The 21,989-nt window shown below is 43.7% G+C and overlaps 1 long non-coding RNA gene and 1 pseudogene across 1 annotated transcript in view; one reads left to right on the plus strand and one right to left on the minus strand.

Moving 5' to 3' along the window:
- Window positions 1-11,719: 11,719 nt before the first annotated feature.
- Window positions 11,720-21,989, minus strand: part of LOC134909526 (uncharacterized) — a 432,031-nt gene continuing 421,761 nt past the window's right edge. Inside the window, exon 3 of the long non-coding RNA XR_010175955.1 lies at window positions 11,720-12,197. This is a non-coding gene — a long non-coding RNA (uncharacterized LOC134909526). The remainder of the gene's footprint in view (window positions 12,198-21,989) is intronic.
- On the plus strand, window positions 19,205-19,323 carry LOC134912356 (5S ribosomal RNA; annotated as a pseudogene).

Raw genomic sequence — 21,989 nt, forward strand, 5'->3', positions numbered from 1 at the left:
GCTTCTTATCTTTGTAAGAGTCGTCTATTCCCACAGGAGGTGTTATGTGCCTTTTATGCTTGTACTAAATGTGAGTGCATTTGTCATGAATAAATTGTTATGTTTTTAAGAAACAGTGTTGCACTATATCTGTTTCTTTTCTTTTTGAGCTGCATATTTCCAAGTGGAGAACAAGATAAATTTCCTAATGTGGAGGATGATGAGCCTATTTATGATTCATTAAATGTGAGTGTGCAATTGTTACACTAGCGTGTGATAAATCCAGTTGCTAAACGGTGTTGCACTAAGGATTACTCTCTTTCCTGTTTGAGGTACATCTTTTGGAAGAAAAAGCCATAAAGAAGAATTTCTTTTAATTTAAAAATGTAACACTCTTTAGGACCTGATCAGTGTTGATAAACGTCTTCATCAGATCCGCATATAGGTATTTTGTTCCTAGTTTTAATAGCATCTAACCATCTAGTCATTAAATGTGTTATTGTGTCTGCAGCTTTATATAAGGAACTTTGGCCCTCATTCCGAGTTGTTCGCTCGCTAGCTGCTTTTAGCAGCATTGCACACGCTAAGCCGCCGCCTTCTGGTAGTGAATCTTAGCTTAGCAGAATTGCGAACGAAAGATTAGCAGAATTGCGAATAGAAATTTCTTAGCAGTTTCTGAGTAGCTCCAGACTTACTCCTACACTGCGATCAGTTCAGTCAGTTTCGTTCCTGGTTTGACGTCACAAACACACCCAGCGTTCGCCCAGACACTCCCCCGTTTCTTCAGACACTCCCGCGTTTTTCCCATAAACGCCAGCGTTTTTTCGCACACTCCCAGAAAACGGCCAGTTTCCGCCCAGAAACACCCACTTCCTGTCAATCACACTACGATCACCAGAACGATGAAAAATCCTCGTTATGCCGTGAGTAAAATACCTAACTTTTGTGTAAAATAACTAAGCGCATGCACTCTGCGAACCTTGCGCATGCGCAGTAAGCGACTAATCACAGTATAGCGAAAATCGGCAATGAGCAAACAACTCGGAATGACCCAATGTGTTTTATCCTCATGTGTATTTAGATGTCTGTCAAGGTGTATTTCAAATGATTAGAGCTATGGAATTTTGTTAATACTGATGGAATTTAATGCTTTTGTTAAGGCTCTGGTGTCGTGAGTAACACATTTCATAAAATGTATACTTTGTAAACCAGAGAATATAAGGTGCCAATAAAGTATAGACAAGTATGAAAAATCTATTATTTTCCCTCCAGTTTGTAGATTATATACTTTGTTAAAGTCTAAAATAGATGTTTTCACTGTGACTAATCATTATTGTATTATTTCTAATTTGTTTGCGGTGGATACAGCAGCTGTATTTTTGATGAGTACTGTAAATGTGCACGTACTGTAGCGTTCAGGAAACAGGCGTGCAGGTGTTCATTCCTCCACACCATTACAGTAAGAGTTATTTTTGTGGGAAGGCGATGAGAATTAATACACTTGTTCAGGCCAGCATGCAAAAGGGACTGCAGCTGTTTTCAATGACAACTGGCTTTTTTTTTCAAGGTCACAATTAGTGCATTTCTTATTTTTAATGTATTGTATTGACAGTATTATTAGGATTAATTACTTACAGTGTTTTTGTATTATTTTCAGTTGCATTGTGTAACTGCGGTGGCAAATGTGCACTGATCGTAACAGATAACATTGTCTACCAAATGTTATCTGGCATGGCACATAATGCTGGTTTTGGCAGAGCCCAATTAGAAACCTGGACTCTACCAAGAACTTGGGCTTCACTGCAAGTTACCCGCAGGCAATTGGACACCTGATACTACCAGCTGACTAACAGGGAAGATCCATAGCCAAGGTTATGGACAGGCAGATACTCACAGCAGAGGTGGCCCGTGTTCAGACTACGGGTGGACTCCCTCCTCTTCATGGCGCAGTAGACACTGGCATTGAGTCTACTGCACATGCGTAGGTCTCCTGAAACATGGTGCCCATCATGTTCCGGAGACTAAAACTGTACTGTGCATCCATGCATGCATAAGTATATTTAGTAAATGTGATTATTATTAATTTAATGTTGGGACATGTCTGGGGCCAGACAGAACTTTATGCCACCCTGTACCGGCCTAGGAAAAAGAGCCCTGCACAAAGCATCTTAAGCATGGTCGCTCTGCAGCAGTTCTACAGGCTGAAGGGTACCATTCCAGGTTCATTTGCAGGTGTCATGGGGCACACTCCTAGTTACAGGCCCAGGCATATCATGAATTTTATGGATCGATCACAAAATATTAAACTGTATTTAACCCTTTGTGGCAGATTTAATTGTTTCCTGTCTAAATGGGAACGTTTGGACGCCCAAACAATTGTCACAGTTCAACTGATGTTTGGACGTCCATGCACGTTGTGCATATCGTGCCCAATCATACAGGGTTTAACTACATAAAATGGCTAAACCCTTTGTTTTTATCATGTGTATTTATTTTAATTACCAGCATAGCTGAAAATTTATTTTTATTTATTGTTTCTCTCCCTTGTCTTGTTTGGAGACAGAGGGTCCCTGCCTCCACTAAAAGAATGTTGTGTTCACAAGCAGGGTCTGGTTAATTTGCATTGACATTGACATTAGGGCAGTACAGATGGTGTAATGGTTAGCATTACTGCCTCACAGCACTGAGGTCATGGGTTTGATTCCCACCATGGCCCTAACTGTGTGGAGTTTGTATATCCTCCCTGTACTTGAGTGGGTTTCCTCCAGGTACTCCGGTTTCCTGCCACAATCCAAAAATATACTGGTAGGTTAATTAGCTACCAACAAAATTAACCCTAGTGTGAGTGTGTCTGCATGTATGTGTAATAGGGAATATAGATTGTAAGCTCCACTGGGGCAGGGACTGATGTGAATAGCCAAATATTGTCTGTAAAAACACTACGGAATATGTGTGTTCTATATAAATAACTGGTAATAAAATTAAATCAAATTGACACAGAAAGGCAAAGAAAGAAGGGGGCTGCGTGGCAGCCCAGACAGGGATAAATACCATATCCCATTCTGAACAATTCTTGAGAGCCAATCTGATATTGGAAATTGCTCTATCTTCTTTTTTCCCCCACATACACATTCATGTGAGTGAGACTAATATTATAAGAACTTTATTTGCTTAAGACTGTCTTTGTATGTCATTCTTATTAATTGTTTTTGTATACACTTTAAGCATTGTGACTATCTTTTTCATATTAAACTTCATTTAATAACATTGGTCTCTGTGATTCTTATTGGATCCATTTTGACTATGGATTGGGATAATACATGCTACATATCTGTATTCCATGCTGTAAATTTACTAAAGCTTCTAAAACAGAGAATTGGTGATGTTGCCCATAGCAATCAATCAGATGTCTCTAATTTGTCTATTGCCTTTTAGAAACTGATAGACAACGTCTGATTGGTTGCTATGGGCAACATCACCAATTCTCTGTTTTAGAAGCTTTAGTAAATTTACCCCCAGGTCATTATTTGGGTACTGATAACTGAGACTTAATTGTACAGTAGTTGCAGTGAGAACTTAAGGCTTCCTATTTGTAGTGAGTAGCTGTTGAAACAGCCTTAAGTAGTGATAGAACCTGAGAATTAATAGTGAATGGGAGAAATACTGTAATCATTTCTGTAGACAGACCAAGTGTTTGTTTTTTATTATCGCTGTGTCAGACCTACATCATACAGACTCAATAGATTGCTGATCTTGACAAAGTTATGAAAAGTGCTTAGAGACTGGAGTATCTTGAAACAAGTTTATGACAGGGCATGTTAGGGGATATATGGCTATGTTTTAATTTTCTTTTAATTTACTGCTAGTCTTGATTGCATTTATGGAGTCCAAATTAATAAACATGGTGCTGTTATATGAAGAAGGCATGTAGTGTTCAATGATTACAAGAACATTGCTGATTTTCCATATTTCATGCATCTATCTTTTTCTTTCCAAATTAATGCCCCAATAATTGCCTGTCATTCAAACAAATTGCTTAAATCAGTTTTAACCAGTTTACATGAATAACAGCTTTTATCCATTTTCCAGTGTTTGGGAGCAAATGGTTGATTGCCATTTGCTGTCATCCATTACCAGATCTTCATATCAGCCAGTCAGATCTGGCAGATGATCTGACAGATAATTGCAGGGCCGTAACTATGTGTGTGCCAGCGGTGCCTGGAACACAGCGCATGTGTACTCTGGGCGCAGGACCGCTGGCACAACCCGCAAGGCCACTACTATCTATCATTAAGGCAGCTCCAAAACCATTGCCGCTAGCTGCAGTGCTTCTGATGCGCCCAGCTCCTTCAGGCGCACTTAGTTACCTGCATGATACAAAGGAGCACTGCAGCTGCCCATCCACAGGCTACGCCTCCTCCCTGCAGTGCTTCCCCTATCCGGCCACAACTTTTCATGTCAGTGTGAGTGCCGGGCAGCCGAAGCGCCGCCCACTAACTCCCTAATGCCCGGCATCCATGTCCTGCAGCACGGAGAGTATCCACAGGCTCTGCCCCCTCCCTGGCCCCCTCTCCAGCCGCAGCTCTTGTTACTGTGAGTGGGCAGCCGAAGCTAGGCATACTCACTCCCTTGTGTCCCGCATTTATGTCCTGCAGCACGGAAAGCGTCCACAGGCTCCGCCCCACTCCGGCCGCAACTCTTCTTGTCAGTGTGAGTGGGCAGCCGAAGCCCGGCCCACGCACTCCATAATGCCCTGCATCCATTTCAGGCAACACAAAGAGAGTGTGCTTTCCGTGCCCTCCCACAAGCCCCCCACCGGGAATAGAAGCCGGCAACTAAAAGTCAGTGCAGATGGAATGTAAGTATGTAAGTAGTTGCAATAGTTGCTTTGTTTCTGTGCAAGGGAAGTGGAATGCAATACTCTCTCTCTCTCTTTATACACACATACACACTCACTCTCTACCTTGTGTAATGTGTATATGGGGCTCTAATTGTATAGTGTATGCCCAGCTTAAGCTGATAGACATCACTGGAGAACTCCAGTAATAGCTTCCCTAAGCAAGGCATAGGAAAGCCTAGCCCCAGGGCCGTAACTACGTGTGTGCCAAGGGGGCTTGGCACACAGCGCAGTTGCCCTGAGGACGCAACGGCCAGCGGCATGTAATGAGTCAAATTGACTCATTACATGCCGCCGAAGTCTGCGCCGTGCGCCCCGCTGTGTAGGGAGAAGAGGACCAGCGCCGGGCAGCGGAGAGAAGGAGGAGGAAGGAGGGGGAGCAGTGAGCCGCAGCAGCGCTATTTGATTGGTAGTAAGCGCCGCTGCAGCATCCCCCTCTCCTCCTGTATTGGCTGCCCGGCGCTGCTAAGGATGCTGGGATGCGGTTCCCCAGCATCCACAGCAGCGCCAGGCAACCAATACAGGAGGAGAGGGGAATGCTGCAGCGGCGCTTACTACCAATCAAATAGCGCTGCTGCGGCTCTCTGCTCCCCCTCCCTCCTCCTCCTTCTCACCTCACACAGCCTGCACCGAGAGGAAGCTGCACGAGGAGCCTGTCAGCGGGGAGAAGGTAAGTATATCCCTCTCTCTCTCTTTCTCTCTCTCTCTCTCTCTCTCTCTGGGACACCGTCTGCCGCAATGTGTAAAATGGGGTCTCGTCTGCCGCAATGTGTAAAATGGGGTCTCGTCTGCCGCAATGTGTAAAATGGGGTCTCGTCTGCCGCAATGTGTAAAATGGGGTCCCGGCTGCCGCAATGTGTAAAATGGGGTCTCGTCTGCCGCAATGTGTAAAATGGGGTCCCGGCTGCCGCAATGTGTAAAAAGGGGTCCCGGCTGCCGCAATGTGTAAAATGGGGTCCCGGCTGCCGCAATGTGTAAAATGGGGTCCCGTCTGCCGCAATGTGTAAAATGGGGTCCCGGCTGCCGCAATGTGTAAAAAGGGGTCCCGGCTGCCGCAATGTGTAAAATGGGGTCCCGGCTGCCGCAATGTGTAAAATGGGGTCCCGTCTGCCGCAATGTTTAAAAAGGGGTCCTGGATGCCGCAATGTGTAAAAATGGGGACTGGCTGCCGCAATGTGTAAAAGGGGGGACTGGATGCCGCAATGTGTAAAGAAGGGGACTGGCTGCCGCAATGTGTAAAAATGGGGACTGGCTGCCGTAATGTGTAAAATGGGGTCTCGTCTGCCGCAATGTGTAAAATGGGGTCCCGGCTGCCGCAATGTGTAAAAAGGGGTCCCGGCTGCCGCAATGTGTAAAATGGGGTCCCGGCTGCCGCAATGTGTAAAATGGGGTCCCGTCTGCCGCAATGTGTAAAATGGGGTCCCGGCTGCCGCAATGTGTAAAAAGGGGTCCCGGCTGCCGCAATGTGTAAAATGGGGTCCCGGCTGCCGCAATGTGTAAAATGGGGTCCCGTCTGCCGCAATGTGTAAAAAGGGGTCCTGGATGCCGCAATGTGTAAAAATGGGGACTGGCTGCAGCAATGTGTAAAAAGGGGGACTGGATGCCGCAATGTGTAAAGAGGGGGACTGGCTGCCGCAATGTGTAAAAATGGGGACTGGCTGCCGTAATGTGTAAAAAGGGGGCCTGGATGCCGCAATGTGTAAAAAGGGGGCCTGGATGCCGCAATGTGTAAAAAGGGGGCCTGGATGCCGCAATGTGTAAAAAGGGGGACTGGCTGCCACAATGTGTAAAAAGGGGGCCTGGATGCCGCAATGTGTAAAAAGGGGGCCTGGCTGCCGCAATGTGTAAAAAGGGGGACTAGCTGCCGCAATGTGTAAAAAGGGGGACTGGCTGCTGTAATGTGTAAAAAGGGGGACGCTGTCTATTGTAATGTATAAAAGGGGCGCTACTGTGCAGCGTAATTTGAATAATGTAGACTACTGTGCACCGTAGTATGAATTGCTATTATTTTGTGGCCACGCCCCTTCCCCATTAAGCCACGCCCCTATACGTTTTTTGGCGCGCCTACGGCGCGCACTGCCCCTATCTTGCATTGGGGGGGGGGGCGCCACTATCGTTTCTTGCACACAGCGCTAAAATGCCTAGTTACGGCACTGCCTAGCCCCCATTAATAAATGAATGCATAAATATTTTTGCTATTTTGGCAATGTTCTTTATTTTCGACAGTTTATTTATTTATTTATTTATTATTATTATTATTATTATTATTTTATTTTTTTTTGGGGGGGGGGGGTGATCTGCAAATGGAAACTCAATTTTGGGATTCCGGTGCAATGTACAAATGTGAGCCAGCAAATAACCTAACATGTATTTAGTGCTAGTCATGTGGTCATTTTAGAGCAGGTAACATTTCAGCTGCTGTTGGCAGCCATGTAGGCTGACTAGTTACCCTTCTGACAGGTATAAGCTGAGTATCAAATACTAAAGTGGTTCTATGATAGCACACCAGATGTTAGAAACATTATACAGTATATGGTTTTACAATGTGCTGAAGTTGCCAAGATGATATTTCCCATAGTGCATGGTACCAGGCAACATATCTTGAGAGCAAATAGAATTATGTGCTAATGGAAATGTAAACAAATGAATTTCTTTAAAAAGGATCTGTCAGGTCCCCTGCTTGCTGCAACCTATCCCTTATATTGCAAATAATCTCACATTGAATGCAGCAAACTATTAGATTAACCAGCTATGAAAGCTGCCATATCAATGGCATGAGACCCTGGTGAATATTCATTAAATATCAGGCACTTGCATAACGTGCTCACTGTTGCTCTGCATTATGTAACGTTGTTGCACCAGACCCCAGAATAGGAAACACAAGACCTACTTGGCACAGCAGCAGCTAAAACTCATCTAATTTAAAGCCTGCAGCTCAGCTTTGAATAAAATACTTATCTGACAATTAAATACTGTAGTTTCATCTTTACATAAACGTGTGCAGTGGGCAACCATTGTGCAAGTTTAAAGAGAGAGGCATCTGTAGTGACATGTGGAGCGCTGCAGGCACCTATGTCCAATTTGTTTGATCTTGTTTTAACCATATAAATAGATAGGTGTGGCAACTGGTTGCTATTAATGATCTTTTGCTAAATTCATGTCATAGAGGTTATGTGCCATGCCAGTCAGACAGTTCTTAAGAAAATCGTAAAAGAAAATAAATGACTACTGGATCATGTAATTTGCCCTGTACAGTATCATAACAGTTACTAGTAATCTCAGGTGCTAATTTACCTGGGTCTTAATATGTTGGAGTCTCAAGATACATGCTACTTATCGTCATACAGCAGAGGTCTGTAAAGCAGAGCATACTGTACACTCACTACAGTAGTTCACAGCAGCAGATGTGTCTTCCCATTGCATGCTTTCATCTTTGAATTTGTCGATTGCCCTATGCGCCCTTCCTCCTCTCCACACTCTTACTAGTTGCTGCTTTCCTTCACTTTGTGGGGCCCATGTACAGATGGACGGAAATGTAATTAGAATCCCCCCCTTCCCACAAAAAAGTCTCTTTCATATTTTCATGCTCTTAAAAAATCTTAAACATAAATAGTCATGACACAGAAGGGTTCAGTATTAATGACCGCCGGGCAGGATGCCGGCTGTCAAAATACCCACGCTGGTATTCTGATCCATGAAATCTCGACAAGGCTGAGGTAAGTATGGTCTCCTCTCTCCCCTACACCCTAACCCTCCCTTCCCGCAGCCTAACCCTAACCTCCTCTCTTAGTACATAACCCTAAATTCCCCCCGGTGGTGCCTAAACCTAACTCGCCCCTTCCCCGCAGCCTAACCCTAATGCTTTCCCCTTAGTTCCTAAACCTAACCTAGGTGGTGCCTAACTCTTAGTGCCTAACCTTAACCCCCCCTCCCACCCTCGGTGGTGCCTAAACCTAACCCCCCACCCCCCTTCCACTCAGCCTAACCCTCCCACCTTAGTGTCTAAACCTAACCTCCCCCCGTGGTGCCTAACCCTAACCACTCCTTCCCTGCAGCCTAACCCTAAGCCCCCCACCACTCCCAGCCTAGCCCCAAACCGGGTAACTACTAAACCTAACCTCCAACATCCACCCAATCCACCCGCTATATTATATGGATGTTGGCCGTCAGGATTCGGCCTCCTGACCCTGTCGACGGTTCTGGCGTTGGTATTTTGATGTGCGTTGGGATTCCATTGTTGGGATTCCAGCTGCCGGGATCCCGACATCCAGCATCCCAAACAAAATTGTACCATGTTATTTCAAAAAGTAGCAATTGTGACAATTAACAAATTGCCAATTAATATAAGATGAAGCATATGTACATGGTTTGTAGTATGCCAGGGTCATGTATACTTATATCCCACTTGTTCCTATGTTTTGATCATTTTATATTAGATATTTTATTTGCAGCAAATATATTCTGAATTAGGCAACAATAAAACTGATAAAACTTCTTTGATAGAGCAGGAAATAGTGAAAACGTCTTGCTGAAGCATACATGATAAGCATAATATATGCCCTAGTGACAGAGAATTCACCAATTAGTGTAAGCAGTTGGTTGGCAAACAGATCATCACCCATTACTGGTGCAGAGGACTGTCATCATTATCAACTGTTATTTGTATCCACAAACATTCCTCCATTCTCAGGTGCATATGTATCTTTACCCATATTATTTTGGAGTTACGCAAACACACCCATACTGTATTTGTCCTAGATTAGAACAGCCTTGTCTCATTGAGGTTCATTCAGATGTGGTTGAAGTTGCTGCTATTATCTATACTTTGCGCATGTGCAGGACCCATTCTGTGCATACGTGAACTGGTCCTGCAATGATGGGCGCAGGACGGCATCAGCCATTTGAGGGCAGGGAGGGGTTGGCAACGGTCAGAAAATCCCTGGTCTCTATATAGCAGCTGCAGCAGGTGGCTCGCACAACCCCATGGTGCCAATAGCAACGGGAAAGATCCGATACTGCATCCTTGGACACAGTTCTGATCAGTAATACCCCTTTCAGACATATGACCCGGGAATTACCCTGCTCAAGTCCCGGTATTTTCTCTCCAGCAAAAACCCGGGTTTTTCTTCAGACCCCCTTTCATACTACACCACAGACCTGGGGCCCCTTTCAGACATAAGCTGGATTTTTCAGTTTTTAAGGCAGTGTCATCATTTTAAGGGGACGGTTTGCAGGCACATAATAATGAGGTCATGCAAAGGGGAGGGCAGGCTACTAAATTCCATGTTAGGAATACAGTAATTTCATATTTATATACCAATAAATAGAACACCAGTTTTTCTTTTCCAAAAATGTTTATTTTAGAAAGAATAAAAGTTTTTTTTCAACTTGTAAAACGTGTGTGCACATCTTTTGCATCTTTAATGAGATCCTCCCAATTATGAGAACATATATGGTATAGTACAAAAACTTTTTAGGAATGACAGGCGCCTTACACCCACTTTAGCCATAGCATAAAAGTGCTGCTGTATTGCAGTGCAAAAAAGTAGTTTTGCCGAAGGGCATGGTGTATCACAAGGGTCTTAAACCTTTGCCCTGCAGCTGTTATGGAACTTCAGTTCCCAGCATGCCCATCCACATTTTAGATTTTAGCCCATGCTAAACGGTGGCAGAAAATGCTGGGAAGTGTAGTTCCATAACAGCTGCAGGGCAATGGTTGAAGACCCCTGTTCTACATAAAAAAAAGTGCTGCGGTATTGCAGTGAAAAATACAAACGAGATAATCATAAGACCAAGGTGTATGATGTACTCATAATTATGAGCGTATGCGCAATACCTGAATATTTTAAGACAAACATACGCATTTTAAACATACGTATTTCACAAACAAAACATTAAACAAAAATAAAGTTATGGGCACAATACCCAACCAATAAACATAGGCCCTCATTCCGAGATGTTCGCTCGCTAGCCGCTTTTCGCAGCAGTGCACACGCTAAGCCGCCGCCCTCTGGGAGTGAATCTTAGCTTAGCAGAATTGCGAACGAAGTATTCGCAATATTGCGAAAAGATTTTTCTTTGCAGTTTCTGAGTAGATCGAGACTTACTCTTCCAGTGCGATCAGTTCAGTGCTTGTCGTTCCTGGTTTGACGTCACAAACACACCCAGCGTTTGCCCAGACACTCCCCCGTTTCTCCAGCCACTCCCGCGTTTTCCCCAGAAACGGTAGCGTTTTTTCACACACTCCCATAAAACAGCCAGTTTCCGCCCAGAAACACCCACTTCCTGTCAATCACACTACGATCAGCAGAACGAAGAAAAAACCTCGTAATGCCGTGAGTAAAATACCAAACTTCTTAGCAAATTTACATGGCGCAGCCGCAGTGCGAACATTGCGCATGCGCAGTTAGCGGAAAATCGCACCGATGCGAAGGAAAATAATGAGCAAACAACTCGGAATGAGGGCCATAGAACAAACATTTACTGTATGTGCACAACATACATTAGAGAATTTGGTACTGTGGTTTATTGCTGGGAGTAGATTCCTCTGGAGTTGTACTAGATAATGAATCTCCAAATTCTGGACCTCTCGGTCTATTCTTCAATGTATTCGAGGTCGAATTAAAGGATGTTGGAGACTGGCCTTGCTGCGCAAACTGGTGAGTATCCCCAAAAGTGGTGGGAGACTGGGCTTGCTGCGCAAACTGGTGAGTATCCCCAAAAGTGGTGGGAGACTGGGCTTGCTGCGCAAACTGGTGAGTATCCCCAAAAGTGGTGGGAGACTGGGCTTGCTGCGCAAACTGGTGAGTATCCCCAAAAGAGGTGGGAGACTGGGCTTGCTGCGCAAACTGGTGAGTATCCCCAAAAGAGGTGGGAGACTGGGCTTGCTGCATATACTGGCGAGTATCCCCAAAAGAGGTGGGAGACTGGGCTTGTTGCATATACTGGGATATAGGCCCAAATGATGGGGGAGACTGGCCTTGCTGGGCATACCGTGTTTTTGGACCAAATGTGGTGTGAGAATGCGATTGTAGGTCAGAATGAGTGTTTGTAAATTGTGGTGTAGAGGTCATTTTGGAAAAAAGCTGGCCTAGGAATTCACGGTTCTCGTTGCTGATCTTATCCTGCATAGCTACCATTTGCGTTAGCAAATTCCTCTGCAGTTCACATTCATTGTCCATAAATTTTTGCAAATTTGCATCCTCTTGACTCTGCCAATCTGAATCCATCTCGCGTAGTTGGTCGCACAGGATATTTGTCATGGCTTTTGTAGCTACCTCTATTTTGGTCTTCTTTTTCATACGAGGCGGGACTGTGTAAACTAAAAAACAAAACAGAATTTTTTTTGACCATCTCAAAGGTAACAATGGGATATGGCACAGAAGTGTAAGTTGGACAAATAGATTTATAAAATATATGAATACATCTGTGCTTGCGGTTACCATACGCTAGCACAATTTGAACGCAGCAACAGGTACAGTTTAATAATAACACCCTATTACGTCACAATATCATAGTCATTACTGTTAGTATACTACATAAAACTATTGTCATATACTATATGTTAAATATGTCTCTGACAATGATAATGCCGAAAACTTACTGTATGAGCATAGGGTAGGCTTGTCTCCCTGGGTCTGTGGTAGGGAATCGTCCCCCGTGCTCTGCAACGATGCTGTCACATCTGTGGCCTTGTTTGGATCGATGATGATGGTGACATAAGAATCAACATCTGGATCATCATCAAATAGGCTCTGCAATGATGCCGGGCTCTGCTGGCTGCACTCTGGAGACGATGTAGCCGCAGCTGATGGTATAGCAGACAGCGTGCCAGCATCACTAGATGAGGATAGGGCAACGGGATTGCTAAGTGCTGTATGGCCAAACACGTTGCTGCACAGTTCATATAAGTGCCACTCCATCCTTCCCATACCACTGCGATTTCGATTGTGGTCATGGACCTTGGTATATTGTTTCTTAAGGGACTTTAGTTTGTTAAGAACTTGCTGTTGTGTCTTCACAATACCTCTGCTGGACAGGATCTTTGCAATGTTGCCATAGATCATGGCATCCTTAACAGTGCCTGTTATTTGTGATTTTATTTCCTCCTCACCCCTCACATGTAGTAGCTCCTGGACCTCCTCCTCCTTCCAGTGAGCCATTATGAACAAAATGGCAGTCTCTTCACTGGCACCCTCTGGCACACTTCTCTGCACACTTCTGCAGACTTCTCTGCACAGCTCTGTGTTACTCTGGCACTCTCTGGCACTGGCACACATACATGCATAGCTCTGTGTACCTTCTGCACTCTGGCACTGCCACACTTCACAGCAAAGCTCTCTGCTTCCTCCCATGCTGCTGTGGCGTCTGTTCCCCTCCGTCTGCCGCTGATGAGGTCATCAGCAGGCATCAGGCGGCCCTTTCTGACCAATGAAAACCTTTTTCATGCAGCCAGAGAGCAAATTCCCGGGTCGCGCCTTTCAGACTTAACCCGGGAAGCCAACCCGGGAAGAGAAACCCAGGAAAAACCCAGGTCAATTGCAGGGTTGGCGACCCGGATCACATTCCCGGGTCAGTGCCTTTCAGACATACCAAATTCCCGGGTTGATGCGCGTTCATGTGTAAAAACCCGGGAATTTAGAGCATGTCTGAAAGGGGTATTAAGTAGTAAATGGAGTTACGCCTCATCCTTCATTGCTATAATAGTGCTATGTAAGCTTCTATGTAAGCAGCAGTGATGGCAGCTCCTACCAGGGAAATAGAGAGCTTGGCTGGGCCCAGGTGCTTTTCTGGGGGCATGGCCTAATCACAAGAGGTGTGGTCATGCACCCTTAGAAAAGAATACTGAAAAAAATATATATATTTTTAGTGCCTACATGGCCACACTGCAGCCCAGCACACAGCAGTGTGTGCTGGGCTGAGGAGAAGAGCTGCAGCAGCTGCTGCCAGGTAAGGGGGTGGGGGTGGGGGGTATGGGGGGGGGGGAAACTGAGGCCCACACTAGGCCCTCACTGGGCCTCTTTATTAGACCTGACCCTTGGTTATTTGTACCCCCCTCCCTCGGCACCACTGACTCCAACCACATCTGAATAAGCTCCCTTCGTGTCCTGCTTATTTAGGCACATGAAGGCAGAGCAGCCATCAGAGGGGGACTGTGGGGCCTGGAGTCCCGGGCCCTTACAGAGAGGGGGGCCCACCCATCACTCCTACCGCCAATACCTATAGAGCTACACTAAGCTGTAAAACAACAGCAGGCTGATGAACAGGGATGACTTCTTAAAACAAGCCTTCCCTGACCCTGTGCATCAGCTCTCTGTGATCCATTCCTGTAGGTCCGCAATACTCCACTTATATGTAACGTCACAACGTATGACATCACATAGAGGTGGAGCAGTGCAGCAGAATCTTTTTGTTCAGGGGGAGGAACTTGTCTATTTTGTCATTCCCGGTCCCCATAATTTCTGATGGCAGCCCTGCATGTAGGAGTAAGGGGTCTATTTACTAAGCCTTGGATGGAGATAAAGTACAGTCAATCAGCTCCTAAATGCCATGTCACAGGCTGGGTTTGAAAAATAACAGTTAGGATCTGATTGGCTGGTACTTTATTTCCGTCCACTTTACCTCCATCCAGTGCTTAGTAAATAGACCCCAAAGTTGCAGAACACGCAATTCTTGTCATGCACAGTGCAATGTCATGTAAGGTACGCTACACTACAAGGCATAGTACTTGCTTAACAATGTCATAAGATTGTCAATAGAAGAGGTCACAAACAGGTAAACATATTAGCAGACTGACAACGCATTTTTTCTCTCCCTACAGAGCAGTGAAATGGGATCCGGTCTGAAGATCGACAGTGTCTAGGTCGACAATGTTTAGGTCGACCACTATAGGTCGACAGTCACTAGGTCGACATGGATGGAAGGTCAACAGGGTTTCTAGGTCGACATGTGCTAGGTCGACAGGTCTAAAGGTCGACATGAGTTTTTTTAAAAAAAATTCTTTTTTTGAATTTTTTCATACTTAACGATCCACGTGGACTACGATTGGAATGGTAAAGTGTGCCGAGCGAAGCGGTAGCGGAGCGAAGGCACCATGCCCGAAGCATGGCGAGCGAAGCGAGCCATGCGAGGGGACGCGGTGCACTAATTTGGGATCCCGGTCACTCTACGAAGAAAACGACAAAAAAAAAAAAAATCCTCATGTATACCTTTAGACCTGTCGACCTAGCACATGTCGACCTAGTGACTGTCGACCTATAGTGGTCGACCTAAACATTGTCGACCTAGACACTCTCGATTTGATGAACCACACCCAGTGAAATATATCGGTAACATTGTGGCTGCTGTGAATACTGTGCTTTGTCATATCACACAGTTTTCTTTCTGAACTTGCATTTTTATTTATCTTGTTCACCTTGTTGATCATTATTTGATATTTAGGTCAGGTCTATTTGTTAGCAGGCCAGATGGAAACTGCTTTGGAAGGAAGTGGTTTTACTAACCGGAAATCATCCTCAAGTCACAAGTTTTTATTTGTGCAGCAGAATTATATGTTTATAGGGGGTCATTCCGAGTTGTTCGCTCGCAAGCTGCTTTTAGCAGCTTTGCACACGCTAAGCCGCCGCCTACTGGGAGTGAATCTTAGCTTATCAAAATTGCGAACAAAAGATTCGCAATATTGCAAAAATACTTCTCTGTGCAGTTTCTGAGTAGCTCGAGACTTACTCTGCCAGTGCGATCAGTTCAGTGCTTGTCGTTCCTGGTTTGACGTCACAAACACACCCAGCGTTCGCCCAGACACTCCTCCGTTTCTCCAGCCACTCCCGCGTTTTTCCCAGAAACGGTAGCGTTTTTTCACACACTCCCATAAAACGGCCAGTTTCCGCCCAGAAACACCCACTTCCTGTCAATCACACTCCGATCACCAGAACGAAGAAAAAACCTCGTAATGCCGTGAGTAAAATACCTAACTGCACAGCAAATTTACTTGGCGCAGTCGCACTGCGGACATTGCGCATGCGCATTAGCGGCTAATCGCTCCGTTGCGAGAAAAAAATAACGAGCGAACAACTCGGAATGACCCCCATAGTTCTCAAACAGCCAAAGCAAGACAAACCCCAATTTCAGTGATAGATACAGGATGGTTGAAAGGAGTTGTGGGAAGGCAGTTGTACTGTGCTTAATAACAATGAAGGAATTTCAAGTAACTTAATAAATTCAAGCGTTATACAGTGACTTCTGTCCCAGTATAAAAAGTTAATCGATCCATTGTTCTACTATTTGCAGTAAACTTGCAGGTTGAATATTTAGCTGCGGGGTAAAGGGGTTAAGTGTGGATGAGATTAATTATACAGTAGCTCAACAACTGTATGTGACGCTTTACTAATGATGAGCAAAACAACAATGTAACCTCTAGTCATTGTAAATAGCGCTGTGATCTTCCCCTATTTAAAAAACATGTAATCACAAAGCAAATAGAAAAAGAATTCTCTGCCACCCATTGTTTATCTGGGAGAAGCTTTGAAGCTTATTTGACTGGTTTGCTGGTCAGGCTCTTCAGCATGCTAATTGATCTGGCTACCATGCTAAATATTGCAAAAAGCATGTTAATCACCTCATCAGAAGCAGAGAGACAGTAGGAGGAGGAACACAGCGCTATGTGGCAAGCGATAAACATACTGGAGCTGTTTCAGAGTTGTACGCAAGTTGCATGCTTAGAAATAAATCAGGATTTCCACCTATATTCAGACTTGACCACTTCTATGCAGCAGCAATTCCCTTATACACTAGCTTGTGAAAGTAGTCGTCATCTTAATCAGTGCACATTTATAGCAGCCCTTAGCCTTAGTGCTGGAGAGTCACCTGTAATCAGATGCCCCCCTGCATAGATTCAACTCCAAATACCCTGCAATTCCACCTACTTGCCAACCCCTCTGATTAAAGGCTCCCCAAAGTCTTTACCTACTCATCCAGCAGTATCATATGCCCAAAAGCCTATCCTATGCATGCAGAAAACACAGTGTAAACTCCCAATTCTATATCTAGGTACCACAGTTGCTTCAATGCTGCAGATATCATTTTTACACATGATCTGTCTATCCATGTCAGAAGAAAGTGACAGGCCCATTACACATCTGTGTCTGGTTGATATGTATCTATATAAAATTCCCATATTCTCTAGAACAGTGCCTCTGCTCCATTATGATTGTTTTCCATGTTTGGACTATTAGGCTTTGGACGGCTATCCCTCTGGCTCTTGACCATTTGGTTTAGACAACAAATTCCTTGGGTCTTTCAACTATTGGCTTTGGAAGGCTCCTGATCCCTGCATATTCCATGCACCATATTATTGCCTGAACTAGGTTTCATCTCTCCATTTTGATTGGCAACACATGTTTAGTGGTACTCAGGGTACAGCTGTTTACCATCCTTCTATTGGAAATCTATTAATATTCGTAGAAGCATAAAGCTTTCAAAGTTTTCTCAAATAAACTTGCCTGCTTATGGATTCCACAGGAGCTAATATCCTTGAACCTTTTTTTATACAAGTTGCCCAGCAGATGCAAACACAGACAATACAGGAAATGTTGTATAAGCAGTAGGTAACCAGAACTGGCTCAGTCTTAACTGGATCATTTCCAATTTTGTTGTTTGGAATTGAAATCTGAATCTAAATTGGCTATGTCTGAAAAATGTGCCAGTGTATGTAGAAATGATTGACAACTAAAAATTTCAGTGATACTTTTTAAAATAAAATTTAGCGTTTACTTCCAGAACCTCTGATTGTTGGGACAACGCTCATACATTAGAAAGGAGTTGCCCTGTCTTGTGATGGTATCGTATAAAGTCAACGTGCAGAATGACAACACTAGAATGTCAACATGAACTGAATGTTGACATTCAGAATGCCGATATAGGGCCTTATTCAGTAACAGTCGCATCTGAGATGAGATTTCCCCATTTACTGGCTCAGTGCAGGCCCCACTCTGTGCTTGTGTTTTCCCAGGAGATGTGATCACATCTCAGTGATGCAAACGCCTCTGCCTGATTAACATTCACATGCTGGAATGCCAACACCAGATGTCAATAATGGTGTATAGGCTTCAATGGCAAGATAAAGGATGAACTCATGGATCCATTTGAGGAACTGGAGAAAAATAATTAATAGTGTCTAACCATTGACGCACGTATAGAGGAATAACCAAAGGAAATGAGGAGAGATTACTAACTCTCACAGCCTTTTCCTCTTCAGATGTTTGTATTACCATCCCACTCTTGGAAATGTAACCCAAGTAAATTGGTGGGATCTGTGACTCATCAATGGAGAACTAAACAATCTGACACAAGAATAAGAACTGCCTGTTCTATACTAATGTGGATCATTTTCTTCAAGCGTATCCAATATGTGGCAAATCCAGATGTGGGTCTGGAAAAGCCCTGACTCAGACATCATAAAGGGAAGTTGCCTGGGTCCTACCAAATATCCCCTTATGTTTAGCTTGCAAACTTTAGCTATTATGCCAAAACATTATACCTCCCCCTTTCTTTTCAAGCTAAAGTACAAAACCATATAGCAACTAGAGATGTGCGGCGGGCACTTTTTGTATTTTGTGTTTTGGTTTTGGATCTGCATCTTTGCTCGTATTTTGGATCTGGATTGGTTTTGCCAAAACCACCCTTTTGGGTTTTGGTTTTGGATCTGGAGGAATTTTGAAAAAAACACAAAAACAGCTAAAATCACAGAATTTGGGGGTAATTTTGATCCTACAGTATTATTAACGTCAATAACATTAATTTCCACTCATTTCCAGTCTATTCTGAACACCTCATACCTCAGAATATTGTTTTTAGGCCAAAAGGTTGCACTGAGGTAGCTGGATGACTTTGCTAAGCAAAGAAAGCCACAATGGGCTATACGATACCGAGAGAGCAGGTGCAGACCAGACCGTGCACTGTTTTGCTCCACTAGTTCACAGACGGACCATTTCACCACTGTGCCGTTGAGAGCAGAAGTCCAATTTTGTCAACGATAGACATTTATTAATGGTAATTTTGGGGAGTCTCAGCTCACCATCTCCTTTTCCTTTCTGTACCCCCTCTCTCTCATTCACCATCCACTATAATTCTATATGATGGTGAACAGCAGAAGTTGGGGCACACTCTCTCTCCACTTTCTTTTTTTCAAGAACCCTCTCATCCACTGCCAGATATCAAGTTCCCTGCAATGCAACTGTAACAGGGACTTGGGGCAGATCAGCGGGACAGCAGAAGTTCTCTACTTGGTATAAATGCCGAAACCACACGCTCTCTCATTTGTTGCAATCATATTACTACTGCCATACTTCACTGGCTACGCCCAAATCCGTCTGATCTTGGTAGCAAAGCAGTGACAGGCCTGATCAGTACAAGGTCAGGTGACTACCTTTGAATATCAGGTGCAGTAGCTTCAATCATCAACAAACAGCAGAAGTGGTGGAGAAAACATTGGCCTTACCGCTATACCTATTCTACCAATTATAACTACAATTTTGCAAGACCATCTACCAGAGAAAGAAGCTTTATTAGCACAACCATTACATATACCAAGGCAGCCATTATCAAGGAGTATATCTACCATTATTGAAAATCATTTTCCTCCATAACGATATTACATTCCTGATATACATATATCTTTGATTTTAATATTTTTCACCAGAAGCGTATTGGAATTGGTTATGTACACTTAGCAATTTGCTTGGTGTCAACATGGGGCATGTCAACTCCTTATACTAATACCATTCAACCTCACCTAAGGTGACTGTTTTTTTGTATGAGAGTCTGTGTCCATTCTTCTTTTATGATTAACCATAATAAAAGTGAAGTTTTAACATATTTTATATCCACAAAGTGTGCCCCAACATAGAGTCTTTCTTCTTTCTTTGTACACAATAATTGATACCACTGACTCTGGGAGCACCACCAACTTTTACATCAAGCACCCCTATCAGGGATCCTTCTATTGTTACACACTGTTGGGCCACTCACAAGGGTATATATACAACCCCTTGCGATTTCAAATCCAGTGCAGTGCCAACCCCTACTAGAATCCTAGAGTGGTAAGAGGACATTTGGCCTCGCTTTGGGATTCGAGTAAACCCGGGAAGTACTGAGCCGGACCTCGGATCTCAATGTTCGGGTGGGTTTGGTTCCCCGTGAACCGAACCCACTCATCACTACTTACAAGTAAGGAAGTTATTTATTAGTAGAAAAATTACTCTGCAGTTCCCTTTTATTGCATTCAGTAGCATCTCATTTGCTAAAATATAAATGGAATTAGTATGTAAAGCCGGCGCACTGAAGCCCAGCGTTCATGCGCACATCATCTATTCACCAGAGACAGAGGTACAAGGGGCATGGTCATCAGCTCACAGAACGCGGGCCATGCTCCCACAGTGACAAAAACAGAGGCCTTTTTTCGGGCGGTTGTGGCTTAGGACCCTGCTTCAGGATTGTTTATGTTGGGAGGTATGTAGAAGGGTAGCGACTTCCCACTGAAAGTGCTGTCTGAAATCACTGTCTAAACTGGCAGTGCCAGGGGTAGAAAACACCACCCCATGAGAGTGGGACTCCTTGTCTGGCTTGCGATAAGCAGAAATCGCTTGTAAATGATCAACGTAATATTACGACTATGTCGGTAATCTCTAGTTGACATTATACTGTTAACATTGTGACTAATGTCAATGTCGGCAAATTAACTATGTCCCGTATATATCTAATATTGGGCATTATAAAATTTAAAAAAATTTAACATCCCTTCTAAAAGAGTTATATGTGTGAATGAAACAATACGGGGTGTTTCATCTTTAGGAACAGTTGTACGCAGTCCTTTATGTCCAGTCCACACCATCTGACCAATGTCATTGATTTACTTTCAGCTGAGATACATGAAAAGGTATTTGCAGTAGTCAGTGATGCCCTGTTTATGATGAACCAGTGTGCCCAGGTGTGACAGTATCTTGCAAATTATAAAACATAGCATACAGCATAGCACATAGCATAAGGGTTTGATTCTGCAAAATTGACCGCTGCTAAGTAAAATATAAAGAAAGAATAAGTGTGCTTTCACTTGAAGTGAGAAAACTGTTGACATACATGCAAATTGCTTTGGCTAGTAGAGTTGAACAGAACCTGGTGCTCTGAGAGGGGCTGTTTGGCGCGACTGCAGCAATAATACAGTACATTTCTGTATAACAAACCATATCAAAGAAACTGCTGGTGTTTATGTCCCAAAGACACATTTTAAGTTTTAGATGTTATTTTTTTTTTCAATTTGGACTAAGAAGGATACAGACAAAAACGGAGAGTTGAAATGAACAGATGACAGGGATGCTCAGATCACTTCAATTTCATTGCATTTGCAATTAGCATCAAGAAGTGCTGCAATGGCGATCGGAAAATACTGTTACCTCTATTTCAAAATCTAAATTCTGTATATAACTCATGAGAAACCTTTTTAACAGAGTTTGAAAAATATAATCACTTGTTATGTACTTTGATGTTGTGTTCCTAACACAGCATATCATATCTGGTAAAAAAAAAAAAAAAAGTCAAACTAAATGCTTAATTCTTTTCAGTCATAATACCCCTTATTCACGTTAAACCACACAGTAGTAGCCATTATTCACATTACACCACACATTAGTATCAATTATTTACATTTGGCACACAGCCGTGCCCCTTCTACATGTTACGCCACACAGTAGAGCACCTTATACACATTACACCACACAGTAGTACCCCTTATGCCACACAGTAGAGTCCCTGAATTTAGATTTAGATGTGTGCGTGGGGGGGCGGACGACACAGTGCATTACATTTTCAACTAATAAAGAATACAATTCAACTATTAAAGAAAAATTATTGTTCTCTAATAGTTGAATTCTAATATACCCCCTCTGCCTAAGCCTGGCATAGCAACACTGCAGAACTAGTGTTTTTATTGGTCAGTAATTTAATAGCTGAACTCTACTGTCAGTATCCCCCTCCCCTCCTTGGCAGGTTCTACCAGCTCTGACAGTATTTGTCTAAACTTCAGCAACTTCCATTGGTGACTCACCCCATGGCCGCTCAGGTA

The sequence above is a fragment of the Pseudophryne corroboree genome, chromosome 4 (assembly GCF_028390025.1).
Source record: "Pseudophryne corroboree isolate aPseCor3 chromosome 4, aPseCor3.hap2, whole genome shotgun sequence".
Lineage (NCBI taxonomy): Eukaryota > Metazoa > Chordata > Amphibia > Anura > Myobatrachidae > Pseudophryne > Pseudophryne corroboree.